The 17,778-nt window shown below is 38.4% G+C and overlaps 2 pseudogenes; both read right to left on the bottom strand.

The window, feature by feature from the left end:
- LOC137979909 (uncharacterized) overlaps nt 1-1,473 on the bottom strand; it is a 2,022-nt pseudogene extending 549 nt beyond the window's left edge.
- On the bottom strand, nt 1,473-4,151 carry LOC137979908 (uncharacterized; annotated as a pseudogene).
- Between the last annotated feature and the right edge of the window lie 13,627 nt (nt 4,152-17,778).

The raw sequence follows: 17,778 nt of genomic DNA, 5'->3' as shown, positions 1-17,778 counted from the left end.
CACTTAGCTACCAAATTCTTAAGTGATACTTCACATGTTGTATGGGCTCACTTAACAACAGGAGGAAATACTATAAAGGAATGCGCAAGACACACCAGTTGGTATTTGAATTTGGTTTCAAGGGGAGGGTGCTTACTTGGGTAACCCACACGTCATTGGGTGTAATTAGGGTTAGTTGTTAGCAATCAATATGTTTGCGTGTCTGAAATTTACTGCGCAATGCCAAACTCTTGCTTAGCAACCATGCGATGATTATGGAGCACATGCTGTTATCAAGATGGGGGGCGGCATGACTCAAGATATAGGGCGACATGATTATAAAATTTCCGGGCAACATGACTCTGGTTTCGCGGCGAGATGGCTATAGGGCGACTTGAACGTAAACCGGCCCAAGTCACAGTCAGCAAACATATCCTGGGACATGATCTTTGAACAGTCCTGTCCAAGCCAAAGTTTGTGGACGGCGGTTGTCATCAAAGTGAGCGTTGGGACCCATGGCAGGGAATATAATCAGATTTGCTATCAGGCAAAGGTCAGGGGACTTCATTACATGGTTCCTGTTCAGATCTTCCAGTAGCTCGGAATGCTGCATGTCTGTTGTCAGTTCCAGCTTTTCATGTTCACTTTGTAGTTCAGTCAAAGTGATCACTTCTGGCATCTTAACACGCTGCTGTCAATTACCTGGTGATTGGGTGACAACGCCAGCCATGAAATTTGGCTTATTCAGCCGGGCTATGGCGGCAAGCTCCAGATTGATTCACTCTATGTGCGCTTTGTTACTTGAGGAAATGTGCTTTACTTCCGCCAAAGCAACTGAGTCTCGGTTTGTATTTAGTTATGCCAACACCTTTATAACAATAAAAACAATTAGGAAATGATGATTGATCGATTAGGAAACAAGAGTACAAAAAGTCTTACCCCCCTGAGTTCACCAATTCAACCACAGTCGTCATCGGGTGGTTCATTCAGATCTTGCTCAGGAGTTCATCACCGTTTGCCAGATGGGTATTTTTTAATGTTATTTTCTATGGTACTAATAGTTAGCAGAAAAGATAAAAAAACGCTGACTGTTATAAACTTGTGGCTACAGACGTGCATAACTTGTAAAACTAGTCCCGTGCCCAGCCATTAATATACTTGTATATCCTCTGAGTCATCATGGTGACTGCACTTAAGGATTCACTGATAGTTAATGCTACCTCAAGCTACTCTGTAATCCAACTCAAATAAATAAAGATGAAACAAAAAATGTGACTGAAATAGAGGTTTCCTCAAAGCAGCACACAACCTTGTTAAGCATAGCCAGTTGTTCTAGCAAGTAATCAGGAATATTCAAGTCTTCCTTGCTAACTTCTGCGGCAGTGCTTGTCCAACTTTGGATAAGGTTCCAGCTATTACATGTTGTGATTCTGTTACAGTTGTCAAGTGCTTTTCCACCTTGCTATGCTTATCAGATAGTTCACTCATGTGCCTCAGACATTACCACCATCTCTGCAGAAGGATAGCCCAAAGAGGGATGGAAGTGCGTCAACATGGACTGCAGGAATATATATACTCAGTATATTATCGCAGTCTGCTAGAACCAAGAATGGTGGAAATATGTTGGCATGAAGACTTAAAAGTGGAGTGGGTCTCAGCTTCTAAAAAATAACATAACTGCAAAATGGATCATAGGTTTTATGTTAAGGACGTTCGCGCCCCAAAACGTTTCCCACATAAAGATTTTTTAAAAAATTGCCCCGCCGAAAGGTAATTATCTACTTTTGCCAACAAGGCAAAAAAAAATGAGGGTCACCGTGCTCGTTTTCGAGATCATGAGGTGCATTTTTAGAAGATTGGCGTTACTTTAGACGATCTTAACTTACAACTGTCATGCAATAAAAAAGCGACATGAGTGAAATTTAGATCAGGTAAACGTACTCAGTCAAACATAACTAATATAACTAAATTAACCTTTGCAGCTGATGTCCTTTTTCTGAGGTGAACTAGACCTTGAAAAACGAGGACCTATTGTCTAAGATAAGAAAACTTCGGTCGCACGAGAGCATAAAAGGCCAAATATTTGCAACTTCTCACGTACAGATTTTTTTTGTTTTTTGTTTAAAATGGACAAAATCAAGAAAGGAAGTGATCTACGGAAGAAAAAATGGGGGTCACCAGAGCATTCAAGAGAGTAAAATCGCTGCGAAGTTCTCACAGCAATTGTCTATCGCACTGTCAAGCCATTGCGTGACATGTTCCGGAGAGTTAGGAAGACCTGCGGTTCCACAGCTATCCCATGATGACAAATACTTTCGTGTTCTATTCGTGTGGAAACTGTTTGCGCCTCTAGCATCGTGTTTACCTGCGTGGTCTTCGATGCATGGAAGTGTGGCGTGACATGTGCGAAAAAGATGAGCCGTAGCAATGGGGCGCGAACGTCCTTACATACTGTATTTTCTCGCTTAACACACTTATTTAACAGTAACGTATTAAGTTTCGGTTTTCTTCATTGAACAAGCCTTTACTCTAAACTTAAATACTCCTTTTGAATGAAGACTCAAGTGTCACCACTTTGGGCAGGGCAATGTAATGCAACGCTGGCCTGCCAGCTAGGCACACACCAGTGTAGTTGCAGATTCCAGCTTCAGACTTTCATTAACTTTATGTCACCCCCAATAGTCGTTTATCTGCTCACTGATTTTTCAGGTTTTGACCTTTATTTTTAATGCCTTCCCAGGTGAAAGAAAAAGGGCAATATTGAGACTCAACTAACCCCTTGTCAGATTCTAGAATTAAGAGCAACAAAAATGTTGAAATGGCATCAACCAGATCACCTGAACTAATTTCCTGTAATTTTCTTTAGCTCCCACCAAGTAACTGGACAATGTCACAATGGACTGTAGAAGGGAAAATTAACAATATCGACATGGGTAAAGTGCCCCTAACCCCCAAAATATTTTTTTCGAAATGCATCCTTGCACGGTTTGAAACAACATTGCGGCCAATTTTGTCAGTTTTCTAACCATATCATGCCATTTTATAGGCTTCGAAAGTTGTGACAATCCAAGCAATTTTGTTAACGACCGAGTCAGACGGGGAGTGGGTCTATTCCTGATTTGACATCACAAACTGATTTCCATTGCATTAACTCTTTGCTAAAATGCATGCAAAGTAGATTGTGACGTCCAAATTAAGAATAGACCCACTCCCCTTCTGACTCGGTCGTGAACAGAAAGATGCTTGAATTTTCGCAACTTTCGAAAAAGCCTATTAAAATGCCCCCCCCCAGGATGTGTTAGTTAAAAAGGAAAAAATGGTCGCAAAGGCGAACGGTTAAATTCGAACAGGTGCAAAGATTCATTTTAGCGAAAAAAAATATTTGGGGTTAGGGGCACGGTAACACAGTAAACATGTGAAAAGGATGATAAGTGTGGTTTGACAAAATAACTTACAACATTGAGTTTAATGAGAAAGGTGAAAGACTAGCGATCTCCTACCTGTGTGCTTTGTGTGAACGCAGTCTTGGGGCAGTCTGAGGGTTGGGAATGGGTGTATGTAATGTGGATGGTAATGGGGCTGTCGGTGCTCGACCATCTGACTCAGTGTCAGATTATTCATTCACGTTATCAACCAGTTCCGTAGATGCTATATTTCTTTTTCTGCCAGTTCCGATGGACACATCTGTCGATTTCCATACATTAAGTACAGTGCTGTGATCTCTTCTCAAGATCAGTTTTCTTTATGTTCATAGCCTCTTCCCAAAAGCAGGCCATTTTGAATCACAATACCAACTCCTCTTTTCTGACAAATGTCTTCAACTGCTTCTTTAATGACCTTAAACGTGATGTGGCATCATTGCCCCCTTCTAACAGTTTGGCCATCAATCTCTGCCTAGACTTGTCCCCTCCTTGCTGTCTCTGGACCAAATAAAATTACCCGTGAGATTCTTAAGTTCATGAACAAACATCCTCCAAGTGCACTGTTAAGCCCCACGAATTGCTTTTCCATCACTTCCAAGGAATTAATTCAAATTGCCATTATTCTGTCAATGGAATCCTCTGTAGCTTGGCGTCGCTTTATTAAACTTCATAAGCTGCCACATTCCAGAGAGCGCATTTTGAGCACTCCCTTCATCTTGGTTCCGTTGTTTAAAAACTGTTGTGCTTGTTCTATTATGTAATTTATTAGAAGGCGGATGATCCAAAAATCTTCAATCTGTCCTCAAGTTCTTGAATTTTTTCTCCAGGTCTTCTTGCTTCGTCTGCCAACTGAAATAAGGCTGGCAATGAAAGGATAAAATTAAAGAATTTTTGGCTCTCGGCACATTTTCCCCAAGTCACTTGTGGAGATATTATTTTGCTTTTAAAATCTCCTAAATTTCAAAAAAATTTCATAAAAGCTACCAAACACTGTAGACCAATCTTTTAGCATTACTGAAATGGCTCTGAAATATCGTCCACCAATTTCCAAGAATTGCAGAAGAGTAAAAAGGCAATTATTATATAACGAAAATTAATGACGCATTTTTTGTGAGAGCTTTGTCTACGGATGACGGAAATCAAAAGCAATCCAATCGTGGGAAATTATCACGATCGGATAGAGTTTGATTTTGGTCGTTGCCAGCATTCAATGAAGACCAGCTAAATCACATGGGTAGTTGCCTTCAAGAAGAAAGTGAATTTGTTAAAGAAAATTAGTTTCAAACAAGTATTGAGTCATTATTTCTGCAGAACAAGCTCTGTCTGCTGATTCAGAATGGCTGATTGATGGAGTCGACTGTTGTAAAAAAGAATTGGTCCTTGATAGTTGTGGACGAACATCATGCCGTCGAAACTTGCCAAAACACTGAGGACATGCAATTTAACATTTACTCTGCAAATCTGGCAAAAGTCTGAGGCCTCCCTCTGCTTAGCTTTTCTACCCATACTTTTACCAGGCTTTTTTGGAGTGTCGGCTCATTAAATTTAAAGTAAATATAGTAGTTTTCTGTGAGTTGCCTTTTCCTAATAGTTGATTGAATCAACATTCAAATTTATAAATAGTCCCAAGCTGTTACTGTCAAGTGGTTTGAGTGTTTATTGACATTAGCAATGAAAAAAGGCGGAACCATCTGTCAATAAACGCACTGATTAGCTTAACAGATTTGGTCATTCTGAAACGCGCCAGTTACTGCAATGGGTGCAGTACCATCTTAACACTTCTCTTCCCAAGCCGCCCTCGGTCAGTTTATTTGTTTGCAGCAAACAAAACACGAATGCATCAGAAAAGCTGGCCGAGAATGATTTATGAAGGGACTGCTTGAACTCTAACAGTAGTCTGAAGGTCCAAATCTCAAGACTCATCAGAAGAAATACCATTGCTAAAGGAAATCTTCCTGGAATTGCCTAAAAGGGCAGTCCATTCAAACATAAACTCGATAGAGCAAAATTATGACAAAGGAAAAGGGAGACCAGACCACCTTACCAGGAAGTCATGTAGGCCTGTCAACCCCATTTTACACTCTTGAATAGTTATGATAAAATTATTTTTGTTAAATTGTGTTACATTGCAAAATGACAATTTTTGTTTTTATTATTTAAGGTAACACTTGTGAAGATGGGTTATATTCTTCAAAAACCCCCCCACTCCCTTTTACCTCTTATTTTTTTGGGGGGATCCTCACAATTTCTCATCAGTCCCCCTCCCAACACGTTTACATGAACGCGCCCTGTGACACATTCATACGATTTCCTATAATTATTATACAATCATAATGATTGGATGTAAATATATTATGATAAATCATTATAAAGTAACATTGGTGACATCCAAATTTTAATTTATTAGGGAAAAAACAACATGCTAATCCCTTTTATTATTGAAAACATTGTGAATTGCAAAATCATCACCAATTTTCTTGGGTGCCAATTAAACAGTAATTTTCGGAAAACAGCAAAGCAATAGCGGTTAAATCGGGCGGTGCAAAAGTAAACCACAAACAGCAATGTTTATCAGGTTTGTGGTTTTGAGGTTTGCCCCAACTTAATTTCACAGTGACTGGCCAGCACACAAACCAAACAATCAACATTCCCGAAACATATTGTCAAAGCTTCACGGGTTTATGACCTTGAAAAGTTTAAGTTTTCTTTACGGTTGTAATTGAATTATCCTCTGTAAACATATTAAAGTGTCATCCACGAGCTCTCACACATGTACAATATAATAATTATATATCATGTCTTGACATTTACAATGTTCGTTGTGATCACCGAAAAGGCGATAAGACGATTAACTTTGCATAATGGGGATATAAATCAATAAAAGACCGATGTTAACCTAAAACAAGAAAGAAGCACAACGCGACAAAAATCAGTACACGGCGTAAAAAAACTAACAAAAACTGCGGACGAAAAAACTGTACGTAGATAGAAAGCCTGCATTCAACTATTTTGTTGTTTCCACAGTGACAAGATCATTGAAAGAGTCAACAGACGAATTATAATTCCATTTAGCCGGGGATATTTTTTTCAATTATTGGGTACATCTGGATTCCGATCGAAATTGACGATAATGAAGTTTAACCCTTAACTTACAACCTTTTGCGTAGATGTGAAAGAAATCCCGCTTTGGCACAAATTATAATGAATGTAAGACTGCCAGTAGGTCGTTGCAGTGCTGTTGACATTCAATTAAAAAATACTTCTAAACAATTTGTCGGCGCGTTGAATAGTATCTGTATTTTGTCGCACATTTGTTGGCGATTCGGGATCACGAGAAATCAAAAATGATATCGTGTGACAGTTCATTGAAAGAAATCATGGCTAGCGAAAGTGTGGCTTTGTATTAAAATACCCTAACAAAAATGTTAACACTTAATTTGCATCGCTATTGGGCCCTTTTAACGACACATTTCATACCCCGGTAAAGATTAACATGAACTAAATTCAAGCTTTAGTGCACCGAAGCGAAAGTTTCGCTCGGAAAAACATTTTTGAGTCGATCAAGGCAGGGTTACTCAAGGGACACTTAAAATCAACTGGAATTACTGTTTTGTGTTATTCGAATATAATTCTACCACCTAAGGTTATTTACATATCCTAAACACGGAGAAAAAAACAACAAAAAACTATTACACAACCTCGCGAAATTGCGCCTTTCTGGGTCCGAAAGAGCAATGTTGTGACCAAAGGGTGCTCCGGAGGTGTCTCCTGGATTGAGTTATATTGCTCTGTGACATCTTTTTTTTTTGTTTGCCTTTGAGCGCTGTCAGATTGAAAGAGTGAGGGTTTTTCGTTCCCATTAGAGGAAGCAAGTGGCAAGTTTATAGCTCCCCTGAGCGTGTTTGTAGTTCAAACCGATGTGATTTAACATAGCGTGCAGTAAGCGTATGTAGATGAGTTGAAATTCACCACCCCAGCATAGGGTGAAACGCAAAACGCCAAATACACAAGTCGATGCAACTCCACTTCGGCTCCCATTGTGTTGCTTGTCTTGTCATTTCACATTCTTGCAGTTACGGTCTTTTTTCTCACAAGATCCTTCCCACTGTCCTTACTCTTTCTACAAGCAACACAAGCGTTGCTATCACGCCATGCATTGCCAGGTTGCCGGGGGTATGTTTCCATGGGAGATAAACTGGGGAACTTTGTACTATGGGTGCGGAGGTAAGGGGTCTTTGGGGGAGGGGCTAGCAAACTGTTACAACTCTTCAGAATGCGTGAAAATCGAAGGTAAATAAATGCGAGGATGATAAAGAAGTGATTACGACCGGGCTGTCAGGGGGTTTATATGGCTTAACAGTAACGACATACTCTGATGTTATTTATTCACCCATTGACTCCAGGGGTCCCCCATTGACGAGTAAAAAATTGTCTGGCATTAGACAGAGTAAACTACTCTGGGTGTGACGGGGGTTTGGGGTCAAAGGGTTAAATACAAAAAATATTATTCACTTGATCTGTAAAATAGATAGCTGTTACTCCAATTAAAAACTCATCCATTCCATAATTTGGCAGTTTAACAGCATTTCCTACTTTAATTTATGACAGCAGTAAGGTGGAAAGATACCAAGAAATATGGATTGCGAAAACACGGTAAGTGTAAAACGCACTGACTGCAGACTGCAGTACTGCAGACCAGGGGTAAAATGCAGACTGAGGTTTATACTGTAACTGGTGAAAAAGGCCCAAAACCCCTAGAAATGCAAACCTTAGGCCTAATTAGGCCTAAAAAAATATTTTAGGCTTAACTGTGAGTATTTATAATGGGTTTGGCTTTTTCAACAAGTTAAATTATAACCTCAGTCTGTATTTTACCCCGGTCTGCAGTCTGCAGTCTGCATTTTACACTGACCGATGAGAAACTGTGTGACTTTACTTTAAGATTTGTAAAAGCTGCCACAGACGGCATGAGGCAGTGTCCAGCCCTGTAGATTAGACAGCTGTGGTCTACTAATTAAACGGTATTTTTGCTTGTTTCTGAATATGCAGGAAAAGCAGTTGAAGTCAAAAATCTAATAATTATTGGGGGTAAACCACGCCAATTTCAAAGCCTATTAATCAACAAAATTTGTAAAAAGCTCTAAATACAAAGAAAGGTGTGGAATTCTTTTCAAATAATTTGAAGCTCAATTATAATTATCTCTGAGAGAATGCATGCCATCCATCAGGTTACTATCAATTTTTTTTTGGATACCAAGAGCACTTGCTAAGTTCTACTGTCTCTGCATATATAGCTTTAAACCATGCAAAAATATCCCTGTATAAAATAGTAAGCACCCCCTGTTGAAAGCCAAGTATCTTTGAGATGCGACGAACACACGTGCCAAAACAACAGTAGGCATCGTCCTTGATTAAAATAACTAATTGTAAAATAACTGCTTGGAAGACGCTTTCTTAATTGATCTATTTTATTTGCTGGGCAAAGTTGTTTAACAACAAGCAAATCATTGTTTCCCTGCCAGCAATTGATCACATGGATTAGGGCTTGATTTCGAATTGCAAATGATCATTGCAACCAAAAAGCAAATCCTTCACAAGGGTATGAATATTCCAGATGCCTTTTTCAAGGCAAGATATTTAGCAAACTGGTTGAAATAAATTTATACCGCCAAAAATGAATGAAGTCTTGTATTTTCGATCGTATGGTGCTTGTAACAAAACTTTAAAGATACTATGAAATGTGATGTATTCAATTAATTTTAATAGGTACTAAATATTTCACCAGTTTAAATTGCAAGGGAACTCCATCGGTGCTTTGCTGCTCATTGTTGAATTTTGGGAACTGGAATAAATTATTATTGCAACCGTTACAATTTTCATTCAAAAAAAACACTTCCTTTGAAACAAGCGAGAGCTATTTAAGAAAAAGGGTATCATACAACAGTGCAACGAAATCCTCCTCTGTCAGATGTGTCCACAGAATTGCCTTCTTGTCCATCATCACCTCCCATGGGGAGATTCTATTGGAAGATGACAGGAAGAAAATGTGAAACTAACTGAGTCAATAATACAGGTCATAAATAATAATAATAATACTAATCATAATAATCAATAATATAATAATAATAATAATAAATAATAATAATAATAATAATAAACATAATTAATATAATTTAATAGATCGATTTAGAAATCGTATTAAGAATGAAAAACTAACAACAATAGCCAACGTTTCGGAGTCCGACATGAACACATTATCCAGGTCAAAACTGTAATGGACAATGAGCAATTTAAATATAACGGCGTTAGGTCCACAACAAAGACTTTTGCATAAATGGAAATTAAACAATAGTAAGATAATTACAATTTTTTGCTAGAATACAAAAGGCTAAGGGCAACAAAAACTTAGAACAAATCGAATCTGACTGCGTTTTGATCCGTGAGTGTCAACCATCACTAAAGAAGCAGTCAGATTCCCTTCGTGCTTAAAGTTTTTGGTTTGCCCTTCGCCTTGGTATTAGAGCAAAAAAGTTGTCAAAAATAGAAAAATTGTAAAAAAAATAGGGTCAAACTTATCGTTTAATTGCCATTTATGCAAAAGTCTTTGTTTTGATTTAACACCTGTTTATGAAAATTGTGAATCATGGTCTGACTCCGAAAAACGTCGGATTTTGTTGTTAGTTTTTATTCTTCAATAATAATAATAATAATAATAAGATTCTAATAATAATAATAATAATAAGAATAAAAGTACTTACTCCATCACATCACATCCTGTCATCACAAACCTTATGACTGCCCAAGTTCAAGGAATGAAAATCAGCATGGTTTACCATAAGAGAAAAAAAGCGGCAATATCAAGGAGAAGCAATAACAATAATAATACTACATTGTAATACCACAACCACAACAGCCAATGACAACAGGGGTGGATCCAGGATTTGACATGAGTGATTTGCACCAACTACATGTAAACTAGGGGGGTTTGTAAATTTTATGGCTCTCAGAATGAATTTTCGGCATTATGATAGCACCTCAAACCATTCAGACACATAAGCAGCCTCCTCCAGAAAGGCATCATTCTGTCTTAAAAGTTTAGTTGCAAACTACTCTATTGCTTACTTTCATGTTATTCTGGTTGTCTGATAAAAAAACACCAGACAAACCAGAATAACATGAAAGTAATCACTAGAGAGAAATTATCCTGTGCTTGACTATGAAAAAAGTGTTAAAAAAGGTTGACAGGCCTACACGACTCCCTTGTCCATGGTCTGGTTTCTGGTTTACTCTCTTGAGTAAAACATTTGCATGGATGCCTCTTTTAGGCAGTTCCTGTTAGGAGTCATTTAGCAAGGGTTTTTGCCCGATGAGGCTTTACATTTGAAGCTCCTATTACTGCTGTGTGATACTTTTTCTTCAAAAAAATATTTAGGCGGTCTAATTTGGTCTTGGTGTTGATTTTTCCGCAGTAATCTGAATGTGACCTTATGGCCTCACGGCCTTTTGCGCCAATGATTCTATGCTTGACCGATATGTTTATCGGTGGTAGAAGCGAGTGATCTTTTTTGGTTTAAATGTTTGACGCAGTTTCCGGTTTATTTTGTTTTTGAACGCCGGTTACATTGTGCCCTGCCCAGTGAGGATAGCTGGCTTTTTAGAGGCTTTGTTTGCCTCTTTCTGCGTTTCGTAAGGTGGTGAGCTGTTGATCAATTGGGACTGATTCTCTTGTTAATTCTCAAAAAATTATCCAGCCACAATCACTGAAAAGTTATGCATCTCACATTCCCGCTCGCCTGTTTGGTTAAAACGTGACATGGGGGACAGCCACAGTGTGAGTGGAGGTTTGTACAATTTGACTTGAGTTTTATTTGAATTTCGCCCACACGGGCCTCCAAAGAATTTAGCACACGGTAAACAAAATGCACCATCAAGAAATTTAAATTTCTGATAGCCAGGGAAAATCTTTTCAGCCAGCCCCACAAAAAAGAATTACGCCTTAGACTTCGAACATTCCACTGACACTTGGGAAATCAAATAGCTCAAGATCACCTGGTTTTTATACATTCTCTCTGAAGTTGAGCTTGTCCTGGTCTGAATACGACGTGATTTCCTTGAAAACCAACCCCAAATATCATACTGAGAACAGGCCTCCTTCCGACAAACTGGATCGCCTTGAAGCATGGTTTATAAATCAAAACTATTCTTTTCTTTTTCCTTCCGTAGCAAGTTAATGAATTCAACAAGAACGAAGGGGAATGTGGGGGGGGGTCGCCGTTATATAGGTTGGTCAGTAGTTGGCACGATAGTTTGCGACCTGAATAGCCAATCATAACCAAGTTTGAGTAGTTCGCAAGACAATGTGAGTGATTCGGACCAAGCGAAAGTGGGTTTTGAGTGATTTATGAAAAGATCCATGTACATCCAGTCCCCACCCTCTAGGTAGAAACTGGGCCCGGTCGGCCTTAAAATTTTTTTCGCGTTGTTCTCGGAAGTATCGAAATGAGACGAAACCGTAGGAACGGAGACGCGTCCAAATCGCTTGGGAGGGGCTGGGTTGCTGTGGTGATCGACGGAATAATTTCTCATTTGTTTTATTCATAATAAACACTAACGCAAGGACGGATAATTGACTTTAGTGAACTGCAATAAAGAGCTGAGAAATAATTAAAGGTTTGAAAAAAATTTGAGTGCTTTCTGCAAATCACTTGAAAACTACTCTGGATTCCACCCCTGGGCAAACGTGTCAACACGTCAGTAAAAAAAGGGTTGTTCTGAGGACTACTATCACCAGGGTGATAAAATTCCATCAAAATAAATTATAATAAATTATGTCATGCCTCTATTCAAATCAATTTCGATTTTCACATGTTGAACATTAATCTACTAAAACAAAGGGACCAGAAATTACATACTCTGCCTGCTCTGTTCCTCCCTACATATAGTTTCTGCCATTGTTTGAAATATCTGTAACAGCAAAAACAGAAACAAATTCTTCATCATATTATACAATAAATTGTAATACACCTAGTTAAAAATTTAAAGCTTGATCCTGGTATTTTTTTGGAAGCATAACCTTTTAACTTCAAGTTTCAATAAAATGTAAACATAATCTCTCATTCACCTTAATTTCCACTGAAGTTCATAAGTAAGAGGATACGTTTAAGCACCTTGTCTTTAACCCCAAAGACTACAAATTTAAGGCTACATCAGTGGCTTAGTTTTGATTTCAGTCCAAGAAGGCCACTCAGCAAGAGGGAACAAAGACAAGAAACCAGTGACTAGCCAGAATCGATGACATCCCTGTATATAAGATAGGATCGGTAACAGAAGGCATGCCATGGCTTGCCACCCACAACATGATTAACATTCTATCCATACGAGTCAGCCTATCCTCTGCTGCTCAACCCAAGCCCCCTTAGATGGGATGTAAAATAATGTTCTATTAATAAAAATACATAAATATATCTACATGATTGTGAGACTGCACTGGCTATGCAGTCAGGTCGAGACCACACAGAGGAGGGGAAAACAAGAAAAATATGGATATGAATAATTTACTATTTCTCAGTGTTTTCAAGATTTTCATTTTCATATAAGTACCTATTCATCCTTCAAAAACTGAAGCCATGATATAAAGGAAACAGCCGTTTGTTGGCCCCACTCAGGGGCATTTACTTTGGCTCTGGCTGTGTTAATTTAGTTAAATACTACTTATTGTATGGGCCAGTAACAATTGACAACACTCTGTCTTGGAACAGGACAAATAGAATAGTCAAAACTTTTTTTCAAAAACAGTGGGTTCCTTATTCAGAAGAAGATGTTTAGTTAGTTTCCAAAAAGTCAGCCCTAGAAGAAATTTATTTTAAAGTAGTGATACCCAGTGTATTCGTGCAATAGATCACACATGGCAGTGCAACGCCTTATTAATTAAAACCTAGTTCATTAGATGTGGACTTAGGTCTTTGTCAATTTTTGGACAGGGTCCTCTTGATTACATTGTATAAGAAGCACATTTTACTTAAAATGTTCCAAGCTTTATAGGTTACTCGCCCTATTCAAATTTCAGAAACTATTATCTAAATCATATAGATCAACAAGAGTTACAAATCAATTTAATATAAAGAAGGTTAAGACTGAACTTGGAAAGAACTTCTTTCAATATAGGGGTCCAAGTAATAAATTATTTGAAAATTTTCTACAATAGGACAGTTAGATTTAACAGCATTATTGGTAAAGATGCTTTTAAATTGATTTTAAGAAAATAATCAAAAGACATGCTTCAACTTCTTCTAGCAAAGGAAGCAAGGGTGATTTCAATTAAGGAGGATAATGTGATCTATTTGTAGGACATAATTAATAAGAAGTTAAGAAATAAAGAAGCAACTATGATTTCTAATAAGAGGGATAAGTTTATCTATTTTAAGGTCCACATACATAAATTATTAATAGTTTTCTATAAATACCTTAATTTTTAGAACTTATGATTGTAGATTATATAATTTTCATATCGCAGGTCAACATCAGCCTTTGGCTGCCATGCTCCCCCCTCACATGTAGTACTAGTTTGTTTATAACCCAACCTGCGTTATCAAATAACGGCTTGATTTCAAGATTGCTTTAATAGATCTTTGTTTTGGTCCTCAGCACTTTACAGTCTAGTCCATTGTTATTTACAGTGGAGCTGCGCATTCAACAACAAATCTGGGATTTTCAAGCCCGTCATGATGAAGCATTGGAAAGTAACCCTGAATGCAGCGAGGTACTGCTACCATGACAAAATCTTTTTCCTGTGCAACCTCAGCAAAGACACCGGAACATTATATTGCATAACTAGCCACCAATGAAAAGTTTCGCCTTATATACTACATTGTACATGTATGCATGTACATAATGGTATGCCTTTCAGCCCATTTGCCACCCAATAATATATCAGCGTGGGTTGAAATGCCAAAGGGACTTTGGCACTTATTTTCGAAAGCTCTATTAAACTAAAAACTAACCTCATGTACATTTTCATTTGTCCTTGCCCTTGCATCAATGATATGCTCCATTATACTGGTTTGCTAGCTGCAAAATTGAATATCAATGTTGAGATATGATATAATAAATACACTTTAATTTAAAGAGGGTGGCACGGAATAGTTTGCGGTAATACTAAAAGTGGTGGTCCCTCTATCTAAAAAATCTAACAAAACTGATGCAATATTATAATAGAAAGTGTACATCGAACATGTGAAAGCTAAAAATACAATGTACGTTAAATTCCAACATGATTGGAAGCAAACCTGCCACTCTTCCCTGTTTCCCCACATTCCATGACCTTTGACAAGTACATGTACCATACTGAAGCACAAGTAAAAATACTCAATAAATACATAACTTAAAGTGGCCAACCTTGAGTTTATTAATTTTGCACATTAACATTTCATGTGGCTAAATGGAATTGAGGCAAACGTCAGCATTGAGAGACATTGTATGGTAAAATGGTTACCCTTTAAACTGCGGTCACCCCCAAAAACGCAGACTGCAGACTGGGAAGACCGTGAAAACCAGGGGTAAATATGGCGTTACCCTCACTATTATTGAGAGCTAACCGTAACCGGCTAACCTGAAGGTTATTTAGGCCTAATTGGCTGCTAACCGAATGTTATTTAGGCCTAAATTCAGGCTAACCGAATATTCATTTAACAGACGGTCTGCCCACTCTGCAGTTTGCGTTTTTCAGGGTCCCTTTAAAACGCTCAGGGGTTTTTGGTTGCACTACTTTGCTAGTTTGCTGGCCATCACATAGCCATTTTACCCTCCCTTTTTTTACGGGCTGTATTCGCACTGGAATCGCATGTCGAGTATCCTAGTACAGTAATTAATGCTCACTTTCCTTGGTATCAACATAGTTAGCTTTCAATGCCTAACGTAAGGCGCCCTAGAACGAGACAACTGATGTATTGGCGTTTTTTAAGGGGAAACACTGCCTTGCGACTGGTAGACTAGGTGACTTCCAGATTGCGTGATATCGAAACAACCTCACTTCTATACCCAGCACTACGAGCTGATTGGTAAACAGCATGTGCTGGATTGGACAAGGTGGGGGGGGTAACGTTAAAAATTGGTTAGCGAGCAATGTACAAAGGCAAACGAGCCCAACAAGATTGGGGAAGTCGCTGCGCAGACTTAACCGCACCTCTGCAGGCTTGACCCAATTTTTAATGAAGGCAGGGCAATAAACCCAAACCCCATCTCCAAAGGGAGGGAGAGGGGAAAAAACTTTAACAAATGCCAAAAGCTCGTTGGTGTACAATAGAAGACAAACGGCCAAGTGAAAACTTGGACGGCTAAAATGAGGCTTTGATAGCTACATGTAGGACTCTGTCTAGGAAAGTAGCCAGTTGGTACAGCTTCTACTATGGAGCAGGTAGGTATTACAGGTGCTCTTTAACAGTTATGAATGAGGCCTTAACAGATTTGGCCAATGAAGGGGTACGTTATAAACTGAGATCTAGGAGCAACGTATCTATGTCATCATTGTATTTACAACAAGACCATTGATTTTATGAACTTGAACGACCGACTACCAAAGAACACGAAGATAACTAACGCGACATGAATAGACCCTTGTAGAATGGTCCACGTTCCATTAACTGTATTTTACTGATGGGGCAGTAATAATTTCCTTTATTTAAATTACCCATTCAGCATTAGAGTACTTAAACCATCAGCAAGGGCTATCAGATTTTTATTAAATTTTCAACCTCAGTTAATGTATTCTTGTGGTTTGATTGGTTACTCAATCTCGGTTATCAGCTCATATACCTTAGTTTGACCTTATATGGCAAATTGATTGCACTACGCTTTGCTAAGCTAAATCTTTCTTTGCTGGAAAGCGAAGTTTCTCTCTGACTAAAGAAACAAGGTAAACACCCTCTTTCGTGGAAGTTTTGGATCCACTCTGACGTTTAGAAGTACGCGCAACATAAGAAAGGTGTTTGTGATGAGCCTGCATCTGTTGTGACCACCAGGTATTACACCACCTCGCATCTTCAATCAAGTGTTTTTGATTTCGCTCAGATTTTCTCGCTATTTTTCGCTCGTATTTCATACTTCCAACCTTTGGAGTTTAAGGAAGTTTATAAAACAACATTATTATTCCATTTGCGCTTGTTGGATACGAGACTGGTTATAAGCCATCTCATATCCAACGCGTGTTCATGTTAATATGTAAACAATGGTATTTTAACTATTTGTTACACAAAGGTCAAGGTAAGCATTAAGTGCTGGCCAGGGGTGTTACGTCTAGATCATGGAATTTTTATTCGTGATTCCTTAGACAACACTTTTCTATTGGTTACGTCACTCAATATGATATTTGCATTCCCAGTGCTGCCAAAAGCCGCCTCCTCCAGTTGTTCTGGGACAAGTACTTCATCTTCCGTTAACTGCCCAAAGGGGAAGATCCCCAATGAGAGCAAGCTCCTTCAATGAATTAAAGTGCGTGACACTTCTACTTCTACATTGCTTTAGGTGTGAAGGGGTATATATAAGAGGAAATATACATGTAAGTTCAATAAATTGATTTCGCTTTTGGTAGTCATTTGTCCCAATTTTTTTGCAAAGACAGTGAGACGAACATGCAGGTATATCCCTAGCAAAGATGATATCATATAATTAAGTATCATGATGTTTTGCATTCAAGTTTTGAAAGACATGTAATTAAAAGCACTTCGAGTAACATAACTCAGGGACAGCGTCAATGCCTCATTTCAGTTCAGGCATGATTACTCTGATAAGGACCTCGGATTTTGTGCAATTTAGTGGAAAAACTAAATATTAATTTTGGATATTGAGGTGACAACAGCAGAAGCTTTTTGAAAAGGGTGAATCGATCACTTTTATATCAGTAAAGAAAAATATTAGAGGATAGGGGCACTTAAAGGAATCAATACTAGGTGTCTTTAAAACTAAAGACAAAAACTACACAGAATATATCAGTGTTTTGTTTGTATAAATAATAATCATGAATCTTAAGTAAGGCATGTGAAGGAACTCCTTTGCATGGCCAGTGGGTGACTCACATTTGGTTACTCAATGGTTACGTTGGATTTTTCCTGGCCCAGGAGTTTCAAACAACTTTTGAAGTAGATGCCTCAATGTAAAGCGGCAGTCACTCTTGTCTTTTATGGAGGGTTTGCGTGAAAATCAAGGCGAAATGGCGAGTAATGAGAGACAAACTTCTGGACACATAGACAGTACATTCTGCCAGTGACTGGCTTCCGAAACCCCTGTATGACATGATACCCTGTATATTAAGCATGTGCTATTGTAATTATTTGAAACTGCACCGTGATGCTTTGAAACAACAGATGATTCATATTTAGCTTTG

The sequence above is a fragment of the Montipora foliosa genome, chromosome 12, assembly GCF_036669935.1.
Source record: "Montipora foliosa isolate CH-2021 chromosome 12, ASM3666993v2, whole genome shotgun sequence".
In the NCBI taxonomy this organism is placed as follows: Eukaryota; Metazoa; Cnidaria; class Anthozoa; order Scleractinia; family Acroporidae; genus Montipora; species Montipora foliosa.
Note: the sequence above shows the minus strand (reverse complement) of the source record. Positions and strands in the feature narration are given on the sequence as shown.